This window comes from Budorcas taxicolor, chromosome 5, assembly GCF_023091745.1.
Source record: "Budorcas taxicolor isolate Tak-1 chromosome 5, Takin1.1, whole genome shotgun sequence".
NCBI classification, from domain to species: domain Eukaryota; kingdom Metazoa; phylum Chordata; class Mammalia; order Artiodactyla; family Bovidae; genus Budorcas; species Budorcas taxicolor.
In genome coordinates, this window is record NC_068914.1 from 5,128,236 (window position 1) to 5,155,620 (window position 27,385).

The 27,385-nt window shown below is 50.6% G+C and overlaps 1 protein-coding gene across 1 annotated transcript in view; it reads left to right on the top strand.

The window, feature by feature from the left end:
• GRID1 (glutamate ionotropic receptor delta type subunit 1) overlaps positions 1–27,385 on the top strand; it is a 684,852-nt gene that overhangs the window by 185,059 nt on the left and 472,408 nt on the right. The window lies entirely within an intron of this gene.

A 27,385-nucleotide genomic window follows, 5' to 3' on the forward strand; every position in this document is an offset into this window, starting at 1 on the left:
CCAAGCGTGCTGAGCAGCTATGCTAAGGGAGGCAGTGTCCTGTGGAGCAACCAAGGCTATGGGCTAAAGATATCTAACAGAAATACAGCATGAACCATGTGTATAATTCAAATTTTAGAAAGTATTACTAAAAAGATCCAGGTGAAATTATTTTATGTCGCTCAATTCATTTATTGAGTCCGTTATTGTCTTTCCAACATATAATTAACATAAAATTATTAATGATATATTTTATATTCTTTGTTTTGAACTAAGTCTTTGAAATTTGACATCTATTGTATAGTTACAGTGTTATCAATTGGAGTGGCCACCTTTTAAGTGCTCAGTGGCCCCATGTGGCTCGTGACTAGCACCAGATCACCCATCCTCTGTCCTCTCACGGCACCTAGCCTGACTGGGAGACAGATGGCCTTGCTTTTGCTTTGCGCTTGCCACACACACGCTGCTGCGTCTCCCGGCTCCCTGGCCTCCTGGCCCCATGGCTCTCTAGCACACCCCTCCGTGTAGTTTCTTGTCTTTTCCATACCTCTGTCATCTCACAGAGGTGGTTCTTTCTGTCCAGGAGCCCTTTCAGGGCTGGAACTGAATCTTCCAGAGCAGAGGAATTTGGAAAGATCAGGAGTGGGGGTGCTGGGGCAGTAGAGACGATCACAACCATGATTAGGACGTGGGTTTGGGAATTTCTGATGACGGGCAGAGTAGCTGCCATTTACTGGGCAATATGCCTGACATTGTTCACTAAATTCTCACAGTCACCCCACACTGTAGATGTGATTCCCCTTTTTATTTTAGTCAGTAGATTTGCTAGTAGGGAGACTGAAGCACAGGGAGGTTAGAGGTACCTCAGCCAATGGGTGGTGAAGCCAAGACTGAGGCCCAGGGCTGTCTGATTCCCAAGGCCAGGCATTTCTGTGGTCCTTGGCACTTAGGCTCAGTTCGGACCGAGGAATGGAAACTAGTGTCTGTAGGGACCAGGGCGCCTTGAGGCTTGTGAACAGGGGATGTGTTGGGGCAAGTCTGGCAGAGGGAAGACTGGTGAGGCTGCGCTGTATTTAGCTCGATGGATAAATGCGGGTGACACGACATGACATGGCAGAAAGCCCCAAATGCTCCCGGTTCGGATGGCCTGCTTGGGATAAATGTCACTCTTCAGGCTCTTCGGGTCCATACTTCAGGAGTAGCAGCATCCCTCGGGGGCAGACACCTTGCCAGCCTGAGAGTGAAGCTGGGAGTCGGACTGAGAGTCCCAGACAGCTGTCCTGATGGTCAGGATGCATGAGCCCCATCAGCAGTGGGCGGTCTCCAGGGTGCTGCTCCTAACAAGTGGTAATGAGAAGATGAAGGTGGATGTCTTTATTGACTGCCTGCTATCAGCTCGCATTTACACGTTGGGCAGATTCCAGCTTATCCTAGGATAAGCTCACTTTCACTCCCTGGGCTCTCCCTCTGCTTTCTTCTATGGAGAATAGGTACCCAAGGAACTTAGGTCACAGGCACATGCCCAGCTCTGCGCTGCCTGTGGGAGGATGCTCTGCTGGTGGACACCATCAGCTGTGCTATAAGGAGATAAAGGGTGAAGCATGGCAGGTCGTGGTCACCTTCCTGCCCTGTGGGCTCTGAACTGGGACACTGGGTTCCCTGAAGAACCCCTGTGCATCTGTGCTGTCCCACAGTGGGGCCCTCTGTGTGTGAGTCCTGTCCAGGGCTGTGCTGAGCGCCTCTTTGGCAGAGATTTCGAGACCCCAGAGCCCTGGGCCTCTGCCCTCCTTTCCAGATCAGCAGAAGAGAAGGCAGAGGGTCCGGGGCTGCTGTGTGTGTACTTCTGGATCCCCAGCAAGGAGTGGCATTCAGTAGGTAGAATCTGCCCCCGCTGTCTCCTTCTTTCTTCCTGCATCAAGGTCCACAGCCTGGCTTCCTAAGCAGTGAGGCCCCAAGTAGGTTACTAAATGCCTCTGGGCTTCCACCTATTTCTTTATCTATGAAATTAAGGCGACCAGCTGTACCTCCTTACAGAATATGTTGAGGATTTGGAGCAAACTCACTCTGGTTCCACTTGGCAGCCAGCATCCATTCGGTTGTTTGTGTCCAAGCTGAGCTGCTTGTGTAGATCTTGAACATCGTCCCGCTGCAGTGGGTAATGAGAGAACCAACATGCCCTGCCCCTCCTTTCCCCCAACCCCGACCAGTTCTCATCCTCTCTGTTTGGTTCAGGAGCCTTGTCTCTCAGATCAGTTCCTCTGTTTCTTATTTCAGGCTTTCCCTTGCATCAGTCCCCTCCGGTTCATGCCCCCTCCCTAACAGGGCTAGGACACCGGCTCCTTGCCCTGCCATCCTGCCTGTCCTCCAAGCTCCCATCTTCCCTTCGAGCTGGAGTCTTGAAAGTGTCATCGGTATTTATTGCCCCTACCACCTCTTCTTCACTTCTGCCCTGGTTGGTTTTGCTACTCAGTGATTCAATCAAACACTAATTTAGGTGTTGCTTTGAAGGTACATATTCTGTAGATGGAGTTAACGTCTGCAATCAATTGACCTTAAATATAGGAGATTAGCCTGGATAATCTAGATGGACCTCGTCCAATTAGTTGAAAAGTCTTGAGACCAAAACCTTCCCTGAATAAGAAGTTCTGCTTCCACCTGCTGCACCAGCTCCTAGCTGAGGGTTTCCAGCCTGTTGTCTGCCCCACCGATTTCCGACTTGCCAGCCCCCATAGTCGCAAAAGCTAGTTCCCTTTTATCAGGCCAAGGCTCCCTCCCCAGCTTTCCCCTTTGTTTCTCCACTTGTTTGTTGGTTAATTCCCTCAGCTTTGCTTACCCCGAAAGACAAGAAACACAGCAGCTCTCATCTCCAAGGCTTAGGTGACGAGCTTTTTCACTAGACGGTGTAGCCCTCTTCTCCTAGCTCTAGTCTGAGAAAAGTTGGGCATGGGCTCTGTTGGCCTGGTGTGGGTCCTGTGCCCTCTCCCCATCCAGTGTTTGGGCAACAGGGGACTCTGGATGTCTGCCCCTTGAGAGCTGCAAGATCGGAGTAGGGTAAGGAGACATCCCTGAAACACGAGCAGGGTTGCTCCTAGAAGAAGAGGGATTTGCTCCGCAGACAACAAGCTGGGTGTCCTCTGTGGTTTTGCGACAGCAAGGTCTCCCCTCTGGTCCCATAGCATTTACATGTGCCTGTAATATAATGTTAGTTTGGCTGCTTGACCCAGCGCGTCCGAGCCTGGCTTCTTCCCCAGCCCACCAGCTGCTCCAGGGCACTGCTTGCGCTTGTTCATCTGTGGTCTCCGGGGCAGCAGAGTGCCGGGAGCATGGTGGGTGCCCAGTGTCTGGACATTTCTTTCCTTTTTCCCTGCTTATATATCATTTTCGAATTCCCACTTTGGCACAAATGTTTTCACTTCTGCTGTTATTGCTTTAAATAAAAATAGTGACTGTTTGCTAAGTTCATTCCAAGCACCTTACATTTGCTATCTCAGGGAATCCTGGCATCCATTGAGCAAAGGAGGTTTTATTATTCCCATTTAAAAGATGAGAAAATTGATGCTTAGATTTGAACTGATCTGCCTAAGGTCACAGATGTTCAAGCTGGTTTTAGAAAAGGCAGAGGAACCAGACATCAAATGCCAACATCTGCTGGATCATCAAAAAAGCAAGAGAGTTCCAGAAAAACATCTATTTCTGCTTTATTGACTATGCCAAAGCCTGTGTGGATCACAACAAATTGTGGGAAATTCTTCAAGAGATGGGAATACCAGACCACCTTACCTGCCTCTTGAGAAACCTGTATGCAGGTCAGGAAGCAACAGTTAGAACTGGACATGGAACAACAGACTGGTTCCAAATAGGAAAAGGAGTACGTCAAGGCTGTATATTGTCACCCTGCTTATTTAACTTCTATGCAGAGTACATCATGAGAAATGCTCGGCTGGAAGAAGCACAAGCTGCAATCAAGATTGCCAAGAGAAATATCAATAATCTCAGATATGCAGATGACACCACCCTTATGGCAGAAAGTGAAGAGGAACTAAAAAGCCTCTTGATGAAAGTGAAAGTGGAGAGTGAAAAAGTTGGCTTAAAGCTCAGCATTCAGAAAACAAAGATCATGGCATCCAGTCCCATCACTTCATGGGAAATAGATGGGGAAACAGTGGAAACAGTGTCATACTTTATTTTTGGGGGCTCCAAAATCACTGCAGATGGTGATTGCAGCCATGACATTAAAAGACGCTTACTCCTTGGAAGAAAAGTTAGAACCAACCTAGATAGCACATTCAAAAGCAGAGACATCACTTTGCCAACAAAGGTCCGTCTAGTCAAGGCTACGGTTTTTCCTGTGGTCATGTATGGATGTGAGAGTTGGACTGTGAAGAAAGCTGAGTGCCGAAGAATTAATGCTTTCGAACTGTGGTGTTGGAGAAGACTCTTGAGAGTCCCTTGGACTGCAAGGAGATCCAATCAGTCCATTCTGAAGGAGATCAGCCCTGGGATTTCTTTGGAGGGAATGATGCTGAAGCTGAAACTCCAGTACTTTGGCCACCTCATGCGAAGAGTTGACTCATTGGAAAAGACTCTGATGCTGGGAGGGATTGGGGGCAGGAGGAAAAGGGAATGACGGAGGATGAGATGGCTGGATGGCATCACCGACTCGATGGCCGTGAGTCTGAGTGAACTCCGGGAGTTGGTGATGGACAGGGAGGCCTGGCGTGCTGCGATTCATGGGGTCACAAAGAGTCGGACATGACTGAGCGACTGAACTGAACTGAACTGAACATAGGCCAGGAGGGGCTGAGTTGATTTCAAACCCAGAGCAGTCTTGTTCCAAGCCTGGTTTTCCCTGCTGCAGCATACGGGCCCTAAGTTTTACTTGGGCCATCAGTTAACATCTGTTAACTGCCTGCTATATGCAAGGCACTGCTCTGCGTCCTGGGGACGAGTAGAAATGAGACAGTAGGACTGACTAATGAAGTGATCATTTCAGGAGGTGAGGAATGTTAGGAAGAAGAGGGAAGGGGATGTGGCAGAGACTCAGAGGTAGGGGTGGAGATGGGCCACCTGCAGCTCAAGGAAGGCCTCTTTGAGGAGGTCACATTTGGATCCATAACACAATGCACTGAGCGAGACAGCAAGATAAAAACTGGGAAGAACTTTCCAGTAGGGGGAACAGTAGGTGTGAAAGCCCTGAGGTGGCAATGACCTTGGAGTGTTCAAAAAGGAGGAGGAGAGCTGTGTGGCTGAAGGGCGGCAAGGAGAGGAGAGAGAAAGATGTTGGGCTGGAGATGAAGCCAGGGACTGTGTCATCCTGAGCCTCTTAGGTCCTGAGTGAGAAGCTGGGATTTTATGCTGAGTGTGCTGTGAGCCTGGTTGGGTTGTAAGCTGGCAGAGAGATGTCTGCTTTACACTTAGAAAAATCACCCTTTGCCATGTGGTGGGCAGATTGTAGGAGGGCGAGGGTGGAGGCAGGGGGGCCGCTAGGAGGCTGTCAGAATAGCCTCTGGGAGAGATGGTGGTGATATGGACCAGGGAGGCAACAGTGGTGATGGGGGAGAGGTGGGTTTTAAAGTCTGGTGGATGATGGAGGGGTGAGGAAACAGAACGTCTCCAGGAAGACTCCCAGGCTTTTGGCCTAAGCAACTGGCTGCTGCTGCTGCTAAGTCGCTTCAGTCGTGGCTGACTCTGTGCGACCCCATAGACGGCAGCCCACCGGCCGACTCTGTGCGACTCCATAGACGGCAGCCCACCAGGCTCCCCCGTCCCTGGGATTCTGGAGAGATGTTATTATTGCTGTTTAGTCACTAAAAAGTCGTGTTTGATTCTTTCGCGACCCCACGGACTGTGGTGTAGCCCTCCAGGCTCCTCTGTCCATGGCATTTCCGTGGCAACAGTACTGGCGTGGGCTGCCGTTTTCTTCTCCAGGGGATCCTCCCAGCCCAGGGACTGAACCTGTGTCTCCCAGTCTCTTGCACTGCAGGTGGACTCTTTACCACTGAGCCACCAGGGAAGCCCAGAGAGTTGGTGACGTTTGGTGTTTATTATAAAGGGGAGCAGAGCTGATTGGTGTTTGTTATAAAGGGGAGCAGAGCTGATTGGTGTTTGTTATAAAGGGGAGCAGAGCTGATTGGTGTTTGTTATAAAGGGGAGCAGAGCTGATTGGTGTTTATTATAAAGGGGAGCAGAGCTGATTGGTGTTTGTTATAAAGGGGAGCAGAGCTGATTGGTGTTTGTTATAAAGGGGAGCAGAGCTGATTGGTGTTTGTTATAAAGGGGAGCAGAGCTGATTGGTGTTTATTATAAAGGGGAGCAGAGCTGATTGGTGTTTGTTATAAAGGGGAGCAGAGCTGATTGGTGTTTATTATAAAGGGGAGCAGAGCTGATTGGAAATCAAGAATTGAGAGTTCGTTCTGGGTGAAAATTGGGTTATTTGTAGAGATGTGGATGGACCTAGAGACTCATACAGAGTGAAGTAAGTCAGAAAGAGAAAAACAAATATTCTATATTAATGCCATGTATGTGGAATCCAGAAAAATGGTATGAAAGTGAAAGTGAAATCGCTCAGTTGTGTCTGACTCTTTGCGACCCCGTGGACTGTAGGCCACCAAGCTCCTCTGTGCATGGGATTCTCCAGAGAGAATTAATGCATAATATATAATATAGAATATTTGTTTTTCTCTTTCTGACTTACTTCACTCTGTATGAGCCTCTAGGCCCATCCACATCTCTACAAATGATCCAGTTTTACAGGTGATTTTATTTGCAAAGCAGAAGCAGAGACACAGATGTAGAGCACAAACGCACGGACCGCAAGGGTGGAGGGGAGGGATGAGCTGGGGTCCTGGGGTTGACATATATACACTGTTAACGCTGTGCATGAAACAGAGAACCAACGAGAAGCTACCGTATAGCTCGGAGAACTTGGCTCGGTGCTCTGTGCTGACCTAAATGGAGAGGAAGTCCACAGAGGAGGGTATGTACGTGCATGTAGAGCTGATTCACCTTGGCGTACCATCGAGACTAACACAACATTGTAAAGCAACTGTACTCCAATAACAATTAATTAAAGATAAGTTTGAAATATATATTAAAAAATAGTTGATTAAGATTAAAATTTTTTTAAATTCGATGAGTTAATTTTAATTAAGTTTATCATATTGTGATGGTTTTTTGCCATACATCAGTATGAATCAGCCACCTGCATACATATGTCCCCGCCCTCCGGAGCCCCCCTCCCACTCCCCACCCCAGCCATCCCTCTAGGTTGTCACAGAGCGCCATCTCTGCGTGCCCTGCAGCATATACCAGACTCCCACCGGCTATCTGTTTTGCGTATGGTAAATGTTTCAGTGCTGTTCTCTCAGATCATCCCACCCTCTCCTTCTCTCACTGAGTCCAAAACTCTGTTCTTTATTGAAATACCTATTTGTGAGTGGCTAGGTGAGTCTGGAGATCCTGGGAGAGTCCAGGCTAGTAATGTAAGTCAGGCGTGGATGGTGTTGGAAGCCGCACCTGGATGGTATCATCTAGGGGAGAGAAGAGGTTGGTTAGGGCTTTGGATGGAATGGGTTGCTGACTCCTGAGTTCCAGTTAAATGGAGCCCCTGGCAGCTGCTGTTGCACACTGGCTGTAGGGATCTTGACAGTAACACTGTCACTCAGATGGATCTCATAGCATCCCTTTCCTTCTGGGATCCTGTGCTGGTCCTGATTTCTGACGTCCTGATTCTGCCTCAGGGTATTAAGAATACATGTAATATTCTTATATGTAATAAAAGAGTTGGTAATAAGATATAATAAAAGAGTTGGTAGTTCAGCACATGCATGGGGAGCTCTTATTTCTGACCTCTTGGCTTCCAGGAGGAGTGAGAGTTCAGAGTGTGGGCTGGACCAGACCCTGGGTATCTGGGGGCTTGGTCCTACCCATCTCCAGACCTGGTCGCTCTTGAACGCTTTAAGCCATCCTCATCCTCCGGATATTTCTCTGCCTCCCCATCCTCCCCAGGCCTGAAATCTGCAGCCGACCCTCAGAGGTTTCTTGAGGGGAATACGATGGAGCCCCACCTGAGATTCATGACTTTCCCCCCACCACAGTCTCCATGCCCCCTCCCAGAAGAGCGCTCTGAGGACCATCAACCTGACCATCCCTGATGCTGATGTACGTAGTCAGAGGAAGAGGGCAAGGGCGTGGGGCTGAGGAGGGGGAGCTTACACCAGAGCTTTGATTCCTCCCGCTGCCCAGGAGCACGAGCCAGCCAGCAGACAACTGGATTCCCCTTTTCTCCTGGTGACATGGCTGCATGTATTTCATTTCCTAACAGAGTTTTATTGCTGTTTCAGGGTGGTAGGAGTAATTCTGAATGCTTTCTGGGGCTCTCATTTCCTTCCAAACTGGAGATCACTAGGATCACGATGAAAACTCTGACTCAGAATTGGAAGCTGCATCTTCACCTGCTCTTGCAAAGTTGGGGGAAAAGGCAGCCGTGGATTATGCAAGAGGCTATTTGGTGCCCAGAGCAGAGGCTGCGGGGCTGCTGCCGTGGAGAGTGGCAGGCCGGCTGTCCACCCGGAGCTGTGGAGCTCCATAATGTGGGCGCTGAGCCGCCAGCTGCAGACTGGGGCAGCTTGGTCCCAGGGCCACCATAGGGCAGTCCCCACCCTGGGAGTGCTGGGCTCAGAGGGGGACCCTGGAAGAGTATGGGTTTAACTGTTGGTTTTCCTGGAAGGCAGAGGGGGCTAATAATAATGAAGGGGTTCTGTGTGGCAGATACATCCCCATAAAGCAGAGAGGCTAAGGGCAGAGGCTTTGGAGTGGTGGCTCTAGCACCTACCATCCTTGAGTCTCAGTTTTACTATCTGTAAAATGGGGATGATGATACAACTGCCTCCTGGGGTAAGTAGGTGAGATGGGGAGAGCTGGGCACAGGGCACAGTGCCTGGCGCACTGCCAGGATGTCCCCCAAGGTTGCTGCTCCTGGGGAGGACATGGTGGGCAGAGGCATGTGCTCCAAGCCAGCCTGTGAACGGCAGCCCTGCCAGCGGCTCCTCTCCAGACGCAGGCCCCAGCTCCAGCGTGGGCTTCTGCTTCAACCAGGAGTGTCTTCTTGGACATGAACTTCCTTCTCTGGACAGAGAATTGCCTTTAATTCATTAATTTGCACATTTTTTTCCCCACGACGCTTTGTTGAGCTCGTATTAGGCACCAGGCTCCATGCCTGGAACTCAGGTTGCACAGTGTGAGTCAGACACTCAGGACCCCCAGCCTCTGGCCAGAGACGCCTGCTGCTGCTGCTGGGCTGGGGCCCCCGGGATGCTGTGGCTGGCCCAGAGTCACGCAGGAGTCAGGGGGCTTCCTGGAGGCCAGGGCATGGGCTGTGGTCCTTGGGGCTTGGCGTCCTATTATATTCACTCCTCTGGAGGTGGCAGAGTGTGGTGGAGTCAGATCTGCTCTGTTTCTTGAGTGACCGAGGCTCTCTGGACTCCAGTTTTCTCATCTGTAAGCCAGGAATAGGAACACTGCCTTCACAGGCATGCTGTGAGGAGGGCGTGAATCGGAGCGTGCCGGGCTAGCACACCGGAGATGCTCTGTGACTGGTCTTTGCACCTCTCCTCCCCCACCCAGCGCTCCTGGCTGGGAGGACGTTTGCCCTTGGGAGGAGGAGCAGGGCTGACCTTGGCTCTGGCGGCCACATTTCTGTCACTGTGGCCTGCCCCACTGGCATTGATCAAACTATTATCCCAGTTGTGCCCATCCTCCTCTGAGCCCTGCAGCAGCCCTGGCATTTCCAGGACCTTCCAGAGCCTGGTGATGGATGGTGCCACAGTCCAGGCCTCGCTTGTGATGGGCCCAGGCGGGCGTGGGCATGTGATGGATCAGCCCGAGGATGGTATTTTGGAAGGAAAGTTCAAATTATATTTCAGGATAATACCCTGCCTCCCCTGGCCCCCACCCTGAATCCCATTTGTAATCTGGCCCAAGAAGTTCTGGCGGGAGTTAACTAGCTTGTGATGGATGGGCTGGCACTTCTGTTCAGCCTGCAGATCCTGACTCTTAATTAATATAGATGTGGGTTTAATTTGGGGGGTTAGCAGGGCTGCCTGGGGCCACAGAAAGCCCTTGGCTACCTGTGTTTGCTCCCAGACTGGCCTGGCTGCCTGGGCCAGGGTGCCCAGCCATCTCACCCATTCTCACAGAGCTCCTGGTCTCTGTGGACCACTGGCTCTGTTATGACTGGTCTCTGCCATCCTCTTGCTTTTATTATCAAGGGAGGTGCCCTTCAGGTGGTGTGAGGAGGCTGCTGCACAGGTACCTTTGGGAGTCAGCTCCCCGACCCAGGGGAGGGTGGGGGAGGCCAGGGTGAGGGGAGGGTACAGCTCTCTTCTTCCTGGACGTGGCTGTGGCTTCTGGCCATCTGCGTGGTGTTAGGGGGATGAACTGCTGGTATGTGTGTAAGAGAGTGGGAGGGCATTGCGTGTGTCAGTGTGAGTGTGTGTGCATGAATTGGGCGGCACTGTGTGAGTGTGAGTGTGCATGTGAGTGGGTCACGGGTGCAGGCGTGCATACATGAGATTGGAGTGGTGAACGTGTATGAGTGTCGTGAGCCCTGGTGTGCTGGTGAGTGTTCAACAACGGCTCTCCAACGAAACAGAAAACTTTTTAGTTTCGCTGGTTCCTGGGGTGTAAATACTCCCACAGTGGCTGATTTTGAGTGTTGTGATGTCCTTGAACGTGTAGTTGGGAAGGGATGTGTGTGTGTGTGTATTGCTCAATTGTGTCTGACTCTTTGTGACCTCATGGACTGTAGCTTGCCAGGCTCCTTTGTCCATGGAATTTTCCAGGCAAGAATACTGGAGTGGGTTACCATTCTCTTCTCCAGGGGATCTTCCCAACCCAGGGATCGAACCTGGGTCTCCTGCATTGCAGGCATTTTCTTTACCAGGAGCCACCAGGGATGATGTACCATTATGTGGTATTTCAGATACAACAGACATTAGTAGCTCCATGAACACAGATAATAGTAAAATGTAGCAAAATAACTAGGAAGTGATGAGTTTTGTGTATTTGTCAATTTTATTTGTAATGTAATTTGCTTAATTATATGTTTGTTATTTGATTTATAGTGACTGCGTTGGGTAACTGGCTCACAAAATTCCCGAAAATTTAACAGTAGCCTCTCATGAGATGGTTCAGGCTGGTTCCAGCATACCACTGGGTGAATGAGTGTGTGAGATGAATGTGAGTATGCGGGTATAGGTGAGTGTATTTGAGTGTGTGTGAAGGTGTGAATGTGAATACATGAACGTGAGAATGTGGAACTGAGTGTGAGTTTGTGAGCACAAGTGTGCCCGTTTCTGAGTGTGGGCATGCAAGTGCACGTGAATGAATGTGGGTATATACACAAAAGTCACCCTTGCGAGTGCATGTGGAAGAGTGTGGTATATACACAAAAGTCACCCATGCGAGTGCGTGTGAGTGAGTGTGGGTACATACACGAAAGTCACCCATGCAGGTGTATGTGAATGAGTGTGGGTACATACACAAGTCACCCAAGCAAGTGCACGTGAATGAGTGTGGGTATATACACAAAAGTCACCCAAGCAAGTGCATGTGAATGAGTGTGGGGTATATACACAAAAGTCACCCATGCGTCTGCATGTGAAAGAGTGTGGGGTATATACACAAAAGTCACCCATGCGAGTGCATGTGAAAGAGTGTGGGAATATACACAAGTCACCCATGTGAGTACATGTGAATGAGTGTGGTATATACACAAAAGTCACCCATGCAGGTGTATATGAATGAGTGTGGTATATACACAAAAGTCACCCATGCAGGTGTATGTGAATGAGTGTGGTATATACACAAAAGTCACCCATGCAGGTGTATGTGAATGAGTGTGGGTACATACACAAAAGTCACCCATGCGAGTACATGTGAATGAGCGTGGGGTATATACACAAAAGTCACCCATGTGAGTGCATGTGAAAGAGTGTGGGAATATACACAAGTCACCCATGCGAGTACATGTGAATGAGTGTGGGAATATACACAAAAGTCACCCATGCAGGTGTATGTGAATGAGTGTGGGTACATACACAAAAGTCACCCATGCGAGTGCATGTGAATGAGTGTGGGGTATATACACAAAAGTCACCCATGTGAGTGCATGTGAAAGAGTGTGGGAATATACACAAGTCACCCATGCGAGTACATGTGAATGAGTGTGGTATATACACAAAAGTCACCCATGTGAGTGCATGTGAATGAGTGGGGTATATACACAAAAGTCACCCATGCGTGTGCATGTGAAAGAGTGTGGGAATATACACAAGTCACCCATGCGAGTACATGTGAATGAGTGTGGTATATACACAAAAGTCACCCATGCGTGTGCATGTGAAAGAGTGTGGGAATATACACAAGTCACCCATGCGAGTACATGTGAATGAGTGTGGTATATACACAAAAGTCACCCATGCGTGTGCATGTGAAAGAGTGTGGGGTATATACACAAAAGTCACCCATGTGAGTGCATGTGAAAGAGTGTGGGAATATACACAAGTCACCCATGCGAGTACATGTGAATGAGTGTGGTATATACACAAGTCACCCATGTGAGTGCATGTGAAAGAGTGTGGGAATATACACAAGTCACCCATGCGAGTACATGTGAATGAGTGTGGTATATACACAAAAGTCACCCATGCAGGTGTATGTGAATGAGTGTGGGGTATATACACAAAAGTCACCCATGCGAGTACATGTGAATGAGTGTGGGGTATATACACAAAAGTCACCCATGCGAGTGCATGTGAATGAGTGTGGTATATACACAAGTCACCCATGCGAGTACATGTGAATGAGTGTGGTATATACACAAAAGTCACCCATGCAGGTGTATGTGAATGAGTGTGGGTACATACACAAAAGTCACCCATGCGAGTACGTGTGAATGAGGGTGGGGTATATACACAAAAGTCACCCATGTGAGTGCATGTGAAAGAGTGTGGGAATATACACAAAAGTCACCCATGCGAGTACATGTGAATGAGCGTGGAGTATATACACAAAAGTCACCCATGCGAGTGCATGTGAAAGAGTGTGGGAATATACACAAGTCACCCATGTGAGTACATGTGAATGAGTGTGGTATATACACAAAAGTCACCCATGTGAGTACATGTGAATGAGTGTGGTATATACACAAAAGTCACCCATGCAGGTGTATGTGAATGAGTGTGGGTACATACACAAAAGTCACCCATGTGAGTGCATGTGAATGAGTGTGGTATATACACAAAAGTCACCCATGCAGGTGTATGTGAATGAGTGTGGGTACATACACAAAAGTCACCCATGCGAGTACATGTGAATGAGTGTGGTATATACACAAAAGTCACCCAAGCAAGTGCACGTGAATGAGTGTGGGTATATACACAAAAGTCACCCATGCGAGTGCACGTGAATGATTGGGGTACAGACACAAAAGTCCATGGGTCTTGGGGCTTCCTTGGTGGCTCAGTGGTGAAGGGTGTGCCTGTCAATGCAGGAGACAGGGGTTCCACGCCTGGCCCGGGAAGCGGCCACATGCCAGGAAGCAGCGAGGCCCGTGCGCCCCAACTACTGAAGCCCGCACGCTCTAGAGCCTGTGCTCTGAGACAAGAGAAGCCACCGCAATGAGGGGCCCGTGTAGCAGTGAAGACCCAGCACAGCCAATAAAGAACAGAATAAAATTATTTGAAAACATGAGTTTTAAAGAACAAAATCAGAGGCAGGCTCCAGCCCAAGAACTCGGAGGGAAGAGGCTCAGATCCGAGGGTGACTGAGGCTCCCAGCACAGCAGAGCCTGGCTGGGCCCAGTCCCATCCACCTTCCGGAGCAGAGGGAGGAGGGGAGGGGCTTCTGTGCACCTAGCGTGGGTCTGGGGCTGTGTCCGCCTTCCCGCAACTGAGCCCCTCTCTTGTATTTCTGCTTTTGGTTCCCCGTCCACCAGCCTGGAAAGTATCACTGGTGTCCCTGATACTTTATTCTTCTCTCACCTTCCTTTCCTGCAGCCAAAGGCCCTCCTCTCCACCCCAGCGCCCCCGCCTGTGTTCAGGCTCCATTGGGTCATGCTTGGGCGGTGGTTTAGAAATCTTTATGACCGATGGCCCTTTGCCCTCCAGGTCATGCTCCGTCTTGCAGAATTGTCAAGTGGATTTTTCAAAATCAAACCCTTTCTCCCACCCCATGCTATGTCCACACTGCTCTCTGTGGTCTGCCACGACTTAGACTTCAGCCTCATCTATACGACAGCCCTGGGACCCCCACTCTGCTGCCATCACCAAAGAAGGCTCTGGTGATGGCCGTCAGCACACCCGCTGCCTCTGGCTCAGTTTCACACCCCGCTTCACCCCTTCCTGGGTGGAGGACTCCTGCCCTCCTTTCACCTGGCACTGCCCACACTTCCCTCTGGGGCTGGCACAGAGAATCCTTCCCCGGACCGGTGTTTATGTGCCGTTCTCCACTGTGAGGTCTTCATGGACGGCGATCCTCACCAGCCTGGCCCCGTCTGGCACCGGGAGGTATGAGGCTCCACGCACGGTGCCTGTGTGAGGGCAGAGACTGGTTCTGCTGCAGAAGCTGCCTTTGGAGGCCCCCAGAGAGGCAGGGGCACCCATGAGCCCTGTGCTGCGCTTCATTCCTAGCTGTGGTTGGCACTGCCTCTTCAAAGGCAAGTTCCAGAGGAAACAAATTAAATCTGAGTAAATATCAGGGGGTAATTATGTAAATTAAATGCAAAAGTAAAAGAACATTTGTCATGAGGTCAGCAGAGAGCTGTGAAGACTGGGGTTTCCTGAGCCCGGGCTGCGGAGGAGCAGGAGGGGCAGGGTGGTGCTGGAGGTGGCATGGAGGGGGCAGTGTCACTGGTGAGACAGGCCCATTGTTCCGAGCCCTGCCCCACATGCAGACTTTAGTCCAGGCGCTTGTATCCATCCTTCTGCTCTCTCTCTATGGTGGTCCTCAGAGGAGGCCCCACCCTGCCCATTTTACAGAGGTGGCAACTGAGGCTCCGAGAGCTAAGGGGGCATGATCAGGCTATGGATGACAACATGTATGAGCTCGTCTCCCTGTGTCAGGCTCCAAATCCTGACTCTCCTGCCTGGGGCCAGAGCCCTGCTTTGGAAAGGCCCCAGCAAGAGTCCGGCCGCAGCTGCTCAGGCTGCCTGGCTGTGGTCGTGGGGGATACTCAGGCGCATACGGGGGCTCTGGGCTGCCTCCAGAGCGACTGACTTTGCTGTCCCCCGGTCCTGCCTCTGCTTCAGAGACTTGGAGTAAGCCACAGGGTGGGGATGGTGTGACCAGGGCCACAGTCCTGGTCTCAGCTGACCCAAGGGTCCCTCGGATGCCATTCCTCTGTCCTGCTGCTTTCTGGCCAGTCCCAGGAATGCCGCTGTGGCTCTCCGCCTCAGGAGCGCGTCGGGCTCGGTGTCCCTCACGGCCACACAGAGCCATCAGCAGGTGTGGGCAGGCTCCGGGTCCAGGAGCTCCTTGGTCCTGCTGTTCTCTTGGCCTGGAGTACACGTCTCTCTCTTGTGGGAAAGGCCAGCTAGTCATACAGGCTCCAGGGCTGAGCTCTCTGAAGGTATCCTGGAGACCCGTCCTCCCCCAACACTGCCCCAGGAAACAGACTGCTTCTTGGGCATTTTTCATGGGTCCTAACGCAGCTTCAAACCTTGCTTGCATGTCTGTTTCCATCGAGCCTGACCCTCTCTCAAGCCTCCACAGTGGCTATGGCACAGTGGGCAGCCAGGCACGTGCTTGCAGAAAGCCTGAGTCAGAGGCCAGTCCCATCTCCTTGGCACTGGAGGTGGGAGGCTGCTGCTGGTCCTACGGCAGTGAGGAATGGTGGGGGCAGCGAGGATTGGGGTCAGCCAATGGCATCCCTCGGCATTTCTCCCCTCCCCCGTCCTGAGCACGTCTGAAGATGTGGAACCCAGCTCAGAGTAGTTTCCAAGTCAACCCAGTCGAGCTGCCATTTCCAGGAGCGTGGGCTTTTCTGCACAGTGATAATTTACGAAATTAATGAAGATGCTGCATTTCACTGTATAATGTCAGTTATTAATACTGATTGCAAATTAACAGCTGGTAATAGCATGCGTCACATTTCCATCTTCTTTCCGTTTCTAAAAGCTAGACTCTAGCAGTTGACCAGCTTGCTGTGAAGCCTCTCGGGAGCTTTGGGTACCTAAGGTGACCACTCTGTAGGCCTGGGTAGGGGTCTGGGGGCTGCCCTGGTCACCACCAGCAAGTCCTGTACCGTGATGGGACACAGAGCAGAGTCTTTGACTCAGTGTGTGGCTGTGGGGTTGAACCAGCTCTGTTCAGAGCTGGTGGCTAATCTGTGAAATGGGTGTAATCTGGCGACGCCCCCAGGGGTATGTGAGGCTCAGGTGAAGTGTGTGTGACAGGCACCTGCCTCTGCATGCGCACATGGTCAGGGGCTCTGACCTGCCTCCTTCCTGTCCCTCCCCAGGAGCTGTTGGCTAATTGGCAGCTGCGGGTAAAGAGCTCTGACTCCAGCGTCCTAGGTTTGATCTCCAATCCTGCCTCTAATGGGCTGGATGACTTTGGGCCAGACAGTAGGGTGTCATGGGGATTAAATAAGACGATATGTGCCAAATGCTTAGCATCGTGCTGGCACATCAGGCCTTAATAAGCCAGTACTGTGATGATTATTCCATCATCCTCACCACATGGCTTCATTCCTGCCATGCCTCCGAGGCAGGTCGTTTGTTGGTGGCATTATCAAGGAGCAAAGTCACTGTCTTTGGGGCCCTTGGAAATTCAAATGTGATTGTTTTGGCTAAACACTTGGAAATCACTTTTCTAGACTTGCTTCCAGTTGTTGCAGTTCAGTCACTCAGTCGTGTCCAAGTCTTTGGGACCCCACGGACTGCAGCACGCCAGGCTTCCCTGTCCTGCACCATCTCCTGGAGTGTGCTCAAACTCATGTCTGTTGACAGTGATGCCTTCCAACCATCTTATCCTCTGTTGCTCCCTTCTCCTCTTGCCCTCAGTCTTTCCCAGTTTCAGGGTCTTTTCCAATGAGTCAGCTCTTCTCATCAGGAAGCTCCCAAGTATTGGAGCTTCAGCTTCAGCATCAGTCCTTCCAGTGAATAATCAGGGTTGATTTCCTTTAGGATTGACTGATTTGATCTTGCTGTCCAAGGGACTCTCAAGAGTCTTTAGCACCATAGCTCAAAAACATCAGTCTTCGGTGCTTAGCCTTCTTGATGGTCCAACTCTCACAGCCATAATGCCTGGAAGTCACTTTTCTAGCTTTGCTTCCAGATCTTTCTTAAATTGAGAAGAGTCCAGGAAAAAACAGAAATTTCTCAAAGCATGAATGTGGGTTGTTCCTCTCGCTGGCTGTGTGGTGTTGATGGAGGGACTCCTCTGGTTTCAGTTTTCTCATCTGTGAAATGGGATGGTTGTCACTTCCTCACAGACTGTGGGGAAGGAGAGCATAAAAGACACATGTAAGGATTCAGCAGCAACACGAGAGGGAGTTTTGGTTCTGGGCTTGCTTGCCGGGCTCTAGGGACCTAAAGGCATGGGGTGGCCTTTTGGGGCTGGTGGTCAGTTTCCTTAGGGACCTTGTACCCAGTCTCCTCCGGGCATGTCTCGTATTTTCAGTGGGGTCTTGGTTCCTTCCTGAAAGGTCTGTTGGTGCAAGAATGAAGCTTGCTAAGAAATGCAATTCTGATGCCTCATCCTGAAAAGATGGCAACCAAAGCTGAAGGACTTTAAGCCAATCCTACCTATCTTGGAGGAAGAATTGCTAAAATCAATACCAAATACCTAGTAAGTGAGAGGTGACAGAAACATCAAACTTTATTTGTGAAAATTTTAAGAATCATTAGTGTATTATGGATTCTTTAGAAATATGATCTCAGTCCATGGATGGAAAGGAATTGCAAATCAGAGGGACTATTTATTGCAGTGGGGATAAGGGACCTGCCAGATTAAGAAAAACTACTGACGGAGCCAGAGATTCGAAGCATGAAAGACAGTAGCAGATCAACACTGCAGAATTTTATCCAAATACTGGAACCCAACTCGGAACAGAAGTTGGTGAGGGATTATTTTATAAACCTATTTTCATCATAACATGTGTAAAATGCAAATTCTGATCATTATGTAAATTAGTTACTTGGTGTAATTTACTTAATTCAAAGCACTTAATGCAGCGTGGTATGTTTTTTTTCCAAAGTGCCAGAGTAGACGTTTATTTTAAATTGTTTTTAATCTCGCCCTTCCAGCATGATTATTTAAAATGTTTTCCCCCTTGTGTTTGTTTTTTAAATGGAAAAGAATAGAGTCTGGGGAGAAGTGAGCATGTTGTGATCACATGGTGTCCTCCTTTGCCAGGCTCCAGGCAGTGGGTGTGAGTAAGGCTAGCACATGGACCTCTATGTCTGAAATGACACATGTGTGCACACGCTGTGTGAATGTGCTCACAAGGAGTTTTCCAGACGACTCTTTCTTCTTTACAGAATCTGCTCACGTATGGTTTCATGGCTTGTTCTGAGACCTGTTTGAACAGAAAGCTCCTGGATATTATTGGCCCCTATTATGGGCAGAAATCTGCTCTCTTTCTCAGAGAGTTTTCAATGTCAGCCCTTCCCCTTCAGCCACTTTACAACTTTGGAATTTCCATTATCACAGAAAGGAGAGCTGACCTTTTTAGTCTTCTATTGTATCATCCGATTGTCAGGACGGCACCTCCCTGCTCGATGAGCCTCTAGAACAAGAGAGATGATTTGTTCATTTGGGAACCTTTCAGGGGCGTTCCCAGTGCTGATATAAGGTTGGGAGGGGGCTGACAGCCACTGAGCATCTCTGTTGCCGTGTGCCCTGGTAGATCCTTGGTGGAGGATCACAGTGCTCCCAGGAGGAAGGTGGGGTGAGCCCTGTTTGCAGATGAGGGGTGGGCTCCGAGAAGTGGCTGCCAGGGTCGCGGGGCTGCGAAGGGTGGGATCTGAACGCTTGCTTGTGCTCACTCTGTAGCCCCGGAGTGTGGCCAGTGGGGCCACTTCTGTGTGCCTCTCCCTCAGCTCTGTCCCTGGTCACCGTGCCGAGGGTGTTGTGTTATTACCTAGGTATGACCAGGCTGGCAGATCAGGAGACAACTCCCATTGGAAAGATAGTTTGTGATAATTCCCAGATGGAGGGGGTACACCATGCCTTGGGTGGCCACTGGGGGAGGCACCAGGGTTGATCAGGAGGCTGGGGAAGGGAAACTATGGGCAAGAGCCCTTTATGTGATTTCCACAGTAAAGAATGGGTGAGGTGGGCTAGGCAGGTTCAGAGTTGGCAAACTAGAATAATTTTGGCAGACTCTGGGGCATGGGGTGTCCTGAGTTGTCTAGTACCTGGTCCTGGGATGATTGGAACAGGTAAATAGTGGCTCAAAACGTGGGAGTCCCATGGAGGAGGTGTTCGGGGTGTGGGCTTTGGGGTGGCTGGTTTACATATGAATGGGGTGCTTTGGGGCAAGTTGTTTACTATCTTTAAGAGTTGATTTTCCCTCTGAGGGGCAGCTCTCCAGGGTCAGCAAAGCGCCACATGTCAAAGCATCTGAATACCAAAAATAAAAGACGTGGTTAATACAGAGGGCAGGGTTTTGGGGAGTTGGGGATGGAAAGTCACTCTGAATGACTCCCTGGGCCAGTTGAGCAGCTGAGATTGTGACCAGGACAGGGGAGACCTCCTTCCCAGATGAGAACCTCAGCAAGAAGCCGTAGAACAGTGGCACTGTGCCACCACGAAAGGGGGGATAGCGCTTGAGGGTCCTTCTGCTCACCTATAGCCAGCCCCTGCCTGGGCTCTGGGGGCATTAGCTCTGGGGTGACCTTGTCACCTCATGACAGGGAGAGGCCTGCATCCTGCTTTCCTGAGAGCCGGCTGGATGCACCACAGCTGTGGGTCTCTGCTCCTCTCCTTGCTGAACTCCCATGGGCCTGCTTTGTGACCACCGGACTTCCCTGGAGATGGCTTTTATCACACCCACATGGACTGAAAATGCACCCATGAAATGCAGTCTGCAAATGAAACACACTCTGGCATGTGGGCGGCGCTCAGTGAATGGTGGGGTGGAGCCACGCTCTGCTGAGGGCTCAGTCTTACGTGCAGGACTGAGAGCTCCTTGAGTCCTTGAGGACAGGGCTGTCGGGACAGGGCTGTCGAGTTTCCAGATTCTGCTGTTCCTAGAGCAGTGGTCAGGAAATAGTCAAGGAAGGAGAGGGGGAGAAGGGGGGGAGGAACCCACAGCTGGGCAGCTGAGTTATGGGAGGTGGGGCACCAAATGGATTTTGAGAAGAGGGAAAGGGTATCAGTTTCTGATTGAAGCCGCAGCAGGCGGGTCTTTGTGATCTCTTACCCTGGAAATTGTGGGTGCTTCCTCCTCTGCAAACCTAGCCTCCGTCACACCCCGGTTCTGTAGCTATTCCATGAATGACATGAATGGTGGCATTTTGAGTTGGTGCTGGGGAGGGGAGTAAGCAATACAGGGAGAGAGGAGCCTGAGCAGAGGTCTTGGAGATGAATTTGAATTTGGGTAAACTATTTGAACCATGTATTTGGAGGCCAGATACAAAAGGAATTTTTTTTTTTTAAAGTCAGTAGAGTGGTTATCATTACTGTATAGAACAGACTTTTGGACTCTGAGGGAGAGGGAGAGGGTGGGATGATTTGGGAGAATGGCATTGAAACATGTATACTATCATGTAAGCAACGAATCGCCAGTCTGTGTTTGATACAGGATACAGGATGCTTGGGGCTGGTGCACGGGGATGGTCCAGAGATGATATGGTGTGGGAGGGGGGAGAGGGGTTCAGGATTGGGAACTCATGTACACCCGTGGCCGATTCATGTCAATGTATGGCAAAACCAATACAGTATTGTAAAGTAAAATAAAGTAAAAATTAAAAAAAAATTAAAAAGTAAAAGTCAGTAGAATGAAAACTGTGTCTCAGCGTTGGAAAATTTGCCAAAAATCCCCAGACACTTCTAACTGTGAACTTCTGGGTATGAGGTGGAAGCCTTCATAGATACATATGTATATTACAGATGGTAAAATATTCTTTATAAGTACCCTCAGTGCTTGGACATTTCTTGGAAATTGAAAATGGTCTGGGAAGCAATTTGAAATGTGTTCCTTCATTTCAATTACTTTTCAGAAAGTATTTAAAATACCCATGACTATATGATTTTTTTTTCCCTGAAGGAGTAGTGAGATAGTAGAGATATATAATCTTAAATTCTGGGGGGAAAAAAGCTTGCCCAACTTCAATTTCTTGTTTGCCGCCATCAGATACAGGACAATTATATGGTTGGTGAATTTGCCCTGGGTTTTAGCCTGGTTCTTGCTTTAGTTCAGTTTGTTCCACTGAACGTGACTCTGCGCTGGGCATGGAGCCTTGGGCTTGGACAAAGAAATGAGAGAGATCTAGTTCTTGCTTCCCTGGTCCTGGAGCTTTGAAACTTGGGAGGCACATGAATTCTAAACTGAGGATCTGAGATGGCCTGCAGGGAGGTGTGGTTTCAATTGGGCCTTGATGGAAGGATAGTAGTAGTGTTAGGAGCTCAGTCATGTCCGACCCTTTGTGACGCCATGGACCGTATAGCCTGCCAGGCTCCTCTGTCCATGGAATTCTCCAGGCAAAATACTGCAGTGGATAGCCATGCCCTTCTCCAGGGAGTCTTCCCAAGCCAGGGATTGAACCTGGTTCTCCTGCCTTGCAGACAGATTCTTTACCATCTGGGCCACGAGGGAAGCCCAATGCAAGGCTCTGTAAATTTCAAATTGGGTGAGTCTCAGCTGAGAGTATAAGGGCACATATGGGGTATGTATATGTGTGTGTTGTGGTGGTGTACTGGGTGTGTATGTGTGTGTGGAGGGTGTCCAAGGAAGGGCAAAGAGCTTCTTTTTCTGGAGTTTGGGTGTGTGGTTTCTGCTGGTGGAAGCAGGTGATGGTGATACAAAAGTAAAAATTAAAAAAAGTTGCTAAGACCAGAGAGTCTATTATGTATCAGACTAAGATGTATGGAGTTTATTTATGTTCAATAATAAAGTCTCTTGAAGGTTTATTGTTTGTTTGTGATTGATGGCTTCTTTTGAGAATATTAATTTCTGGGCAAACTTAAAAGAAATGTATTATTCATGAAAAGTTTTAGAGGAGAGCTTTATCATGAGCAGGTACGAACTCTGCAAACATCTTGGCGGACAGCACTGGCGGGGAGGACCGCAGGGTCGGGGGACCTGCTAGGAGGCTGAGGCTGAAGTCCTAGGGAAGAAATGATGGTGTCAGAACCTGCAAAGGGGTCATGGAGATGGGCTTGTGGTGGGATGTTTCGGAGGAGTCAGCCTGGGTGTCTGGTACTGATGTTCCCTGAGCCGGCTGATGGGTGATACTAGAGGGAAGCTCAGGAATGTGGGGGTGTGAGCAGGAGTGCATGAGGGGAGGGGACTGAGAAGGAGGAAGGAGCCTGAGAGTGTCTGGAGGCCCAGAGAGAAGAGAGAGGGCTTCAAGGTCAGGTGGTCACAGGCTGGGTGTTCTGGAGAACCCATGGAAAATGGAGAGAGAGAAGGGCTGCTGCTGATTGATGGCTTTTGCAAGAGCTTTAGAGCACTGTGGAATGGGTGGTGGTGGGCAGAGAAGTGAGTGTTGGGATGCGCCAGTGGTTGCCTGGGCCCAGCATTCGGAAGCTGGTCCATGGAGGGGAGGAGGGATGGGGCGGGGGGCTGGGGCTCGGGCACTGTGTTCACCTCCTCCCCTGCTGGTGGCGGAGACTCCCCTGGTGGCTCCACACTTCCAGTCCTCCCTCTGCCCAATCCCCATCATGGGGTGAGCAAGGTCCCTCTTTGTTCCGGGTCCCACAGGCTTCATTCTGCAGCTTTCCGCATGCTGTCTCTGCGGTCAGGAGTGCCCTTCCCCTGGCAGTTTCCAGGGCTGGCTCCCACCCTGACTCTGCCAGCCGTGTCCTGAAGCCCAGTCTCTGCTTTCTTTAGCACTCTCACCGCAGTCGGAAATTACCTACTAGGCATGTTGTTTGTTTCCAGTCTGTTCTCCAGGCCCTGAAATGTAAGTCCTGTGCCAGCAGGACGACCGTGGGCTCATTCGTTCTTGTGCCCCAGCCCTAAGGAGAGGGATCAACACAGAGAAAGCTCTCTGTGAATGTTGGAGGGAAGAAGGGATGAGTGAATGTCAAAAGGATGCCTTGCATTGGATGGACTTCTGGCGACCAGGTCCCTTGAGGGTAGGCCAGTGCAGCTGAGGTCCATCCTGGGGTGCTCACATCGAATTCCTCCCAGGAATGCACTTGCCCCAGGTCCCTAAACCGCTTCCTTTCTCTGGGGAGCAGGGTGCCTCTCCTGGGAGCCTCTCTCTGTCGTCCCTGTGGGTGAGGACAATGCCCTTGTTCCTGGTTCTTGCCCTGCACAGCCACCTTGGAGAGCTGTTAGCCATCTGCCTCCTCCTGCCCTTTCTGGGGCTGACGGGAGGCCCCTCTGGCCCCATCGTCTCCCTCTCTAGTGGAGATGGGTCTGGTTGGAGCTGTGCCAGTGAAGGTGGACTGGGCTGGCCAGTCTGCACAGAGAGGTCCCAGTAGAAGGGCCTGGGCCAAGGCCCAGACCCCTGTAGGGGCCAGGGGGCTCCTGGGATGGTCACTCTGCTACCCTGGGAGCAGCCCCATACCCTCCTTATCTAACTTCTTGGGGAAGTCTCCCTTTTTCGGGGAGCAGCGGTGGGCAGCTGACTTTCTTGGGGGATGGGGGTAGGGTGGCATCACAAACTCAGTCTTACAGGGAGGAAGGGACTTGCTGGAGAAGCGGGCCTCCTTGGCCCCATTCCTGGGGAACAGGAGGCAGGCGGCAACGTTTACTTGGGCTCTTGACTGTCATTCTGCCCCTAGCCACCCTCCCAAGTGCAGCTGAATAAGAACTTCAGAGGCTGCGAGCTGACCTTTTCAACCTAGTGGGAGCAGGCAGCTGGAGCCAGGGGCTGTGGTCCCGTGGGAGCACTGCCTTCAACCTGCATCACTTATTCCAGGTATGTGGAGCCAGCCGCTGACACGGAGCTTAAACTCTCTCTGATGGCTCGGCTCCATCAGGGGCTGCCCAAACAGAAGGCAGAAACACAGCAGCTCAGGGGTTGCAGTGCAGGAGCTCTGTGGGCTTGTGTTCTCTGTGTGTGCATGCCTCTGTGTGTACCTGTGGGTCCCAAGACACTTGCCACCCCATATGCCACCTCCTATTCCCTGAGGAAATGAAGCAGTCTTGTGAGTTGAGATGGATTTTGGCGGGAGACCTCAGGGAAGAGACTGGAGGGGACTTCTCCCCCAGCTTGTGAGAACTGGTCATGCTGGCATGATGCATGAGAATCCTGGACCCCTACCAGACTCATGGACCTGTGCGCGCACACACAGCCATGGTGGACCCCTCATTGCACACGTGCTCATGTAAAGCGTAGCTCTGCAGACGTGGCCAGTCTCTGCCACTTTAAGACTTGCAGTTGCCTTGAAAGACACCGGAAGTGGAGTGGGAGCTGGTAGATGGTGGATCTCAGAGTACTGCCTTCATGCGAGGCCCATCAGCTATGCTCAGATCTGGGTCAAAGCCAAGGCCGTGGGGCAGTGAGGACCGTAAGTGTCCAGTGAAGGGATAGGGCTTCAGAAGCTACCAGTGTCCTCCCTGAACTGGCTAACCCTCAGTCCCCCATGTGGGGAAGCTGTGTGTTGGAGAGACTTTTTAAGATACAGGCCTTGCTCTTTCAGTGAACTTTTCATAAGGCGTATTAATACGATGCTAGTTATTGCTGAGAAGCAGACCATCCCTGGGATTAGTGGCTTAGAACAAGTCGTTTATAAATAGTCATTTGTGTGTATTTGTGAGTGTGTGTGTGTGTGTGTGTGTGTGTGTGTGAGTCTGTAGGTCAACCAGGAAGTTTTGCTGTGGTCTCACTCAGTTCAGTTCAGTTCAGTTCAGTCGCTCGGTTGTGTCCGACTCTTCTGGTCTCACTGGAGCATCTGAATTCAGCTGACAGGTAGCCCGGGGTAGTTACCTGGTCCACCTGATCCTTCTCCACACGTGTCTGCATCCCTCTGGAGGCTAGTGGAGGGCTCTTCTCCTGGTGGTGGCAGAGTCTGAGAGTGGAAACAGAAATACCCACTTACTCTAACCTCTGCTTGTACCAAATAACAGCAGTCTTATGAGTCAAAGCAGGTCATGTGGGTGAAGGTAGGGGCTGGAAGGGTCTTCAAACTGACAGGGCAAGAAGCATGGTAATAGGGAGGCCTGAGTGCAGCTCATCTCCTATGTTTGGACCATTGTTTACACTGCATTGGTTAAAAGACAGTTTCTCAGGCAGAGCTGCACTGGAACTTTCTGAGATGACCCATCACATATGGGCTATATTTGTGCTAGTAAATATGGTAACCACCATCCAGATGTGGCCATTGAGTATTTAAAATGTGGCTAGTGTGACCAAGGAACTGAATGTATGATTTTATTTAATTTTAATGAAATTAAGTTTGAATTTAAATAGCTACAGGTGGCTAGTACCAAGCCCAGATTGAGGGGGGAGCATCAGGGTTCATTTGGGCCCAAGCTGTTGTGTGCCTGGCACGGGAGGCCACTGCTGATTTGAGCGAGGGTGTCTGCTGGGTGCTGAGATATTCACAAGCTTACCCTTAGCAGGCGCGAACTGTGCCGTGTGCTCAGGAGAGGGAGAGGCTGGGGTTGACACCAGCCCTGAATTGTTCAAGTTGGGGTGTTGAATTTCTGTTCTTTGAGCCGTCTCTGCCCACGTGTCCTGCCATTGCCTCTGATGGGTGAAGAAACTCTGAAGAACCTCTTCACACTTTTCTTTTTAAGGCTAAATAAAGATCTCTAGGGTCCTCAGCAGGTTGGTGGGGACTGCATAGCCTCTCTGGGGGGCCCAAGGGTTATTGAGAGTCTGGAGCCTGTGTGTTGGGAGCCCCTGATGCTGGGGGAGATGTAAGCCACTGTGTGGTCCTCCATTTGTCACCTTTGGGGGAGTTCGGGGGCTGGGTGCAGAGGGCCCATCCTGCTGCTTGGTACCCCTGAGACCCTCGTGCTTTGTCAGGCAGGCCTCTCTGGGTGCATGTTTGTGCTCCGGGGCCCAGGCTGATGATGGACAATGCTGGCTGAGGTCATGGCTGGGCTAAAATACACGAGCTTGAATGTCAGATGTTTGCGATCTCTGGGGCTCTCATCTGGGGACTGCCGTGTCCTCCGATGGACCATGAGGAGGTCAGCTCTCTGTGCCTCCCAGATGCAGGCCCCTGAGATGGAAGCAGGTGGTAGCTTCATGAACTGTGGTTCCTCACAGTCCTCTGAAAATGATACTCAGGGACTTTCATTCCCAGTGTACAGATGAAAACACTGAGGCGCAAAGTAGATGGATGGTTTGCCCAGGTGTTAAGGAACTATACTAGACTATAAGCATCTGAGCCTGCGGCAGGTGCTCAGACCTATTCCAGGGCTTCCCCTCATGATGGGAAATAGGGACCCTGTGCACCTGCCCCCCGGAACCCAGTTATGACTCCACGACGCTGTGGCCTCCTGTCTGGCACTGTGCTTGGCTTGCCATGGCCATTCTTGTCATATCCAGCTAGGACTAGACTTACTGTTGAGCCTGACTTCTTGGCAAGATGGGCAGTGAAGAGACCACTGCTTGCATGGTGCCTGGCACGTGTCGAGTTCAAGAAAATTTGTGGAATAGGCACAAAGTGAAAATTTGCGAAAGCAAGATTGGTTGGAAAAACAATTGGGTTGAATGAACACTCTACACTTTGAGTTTGGGTGACTGGCTGGGCCAAGGTGTGCCCAGGGAAGCCCGTCGACAGCCCAGGTGCTGGAAGAGGACAGTTTGTGTGATTCAGGTTGGCCCAGAGTGTCCTCTGGAGGAGGTGGCTCAGGGGCAGGGCCTGCCTTTGGGAGCTGGGATACAGATATGGACCAGATGAAGGAAACATCCCAGGCTTGAAAAAGTGGCCTATGAACTGAGACTGTGGGCTGCAAGTGACAGAAATCCAGATCAAGTTGGCTCAGGTGGGAAAAGGTGTTTTTTGGTTCATGAAACTGAACAGTCCAGGAGAAGCCGGCTTCACAGATGGATCCAGAGGCTTAAATGACATCAGTAGGACTGTACCCTACTCTCGGACCTGCTTGCTGGGTCCATTTTTGGGCAGATCACCTTTTGGAGAAGACAGAAGCCCATGCAAGGCTGCTGCTGAGAGATTTGGTCCTAATTAAAAAATGTTCAGCAGTGCTGGCCATCACAAGAGTAAGTTTTCACCAGTGAGCGACATAGCTGGGCCCCAAGCTCTTTCTGGA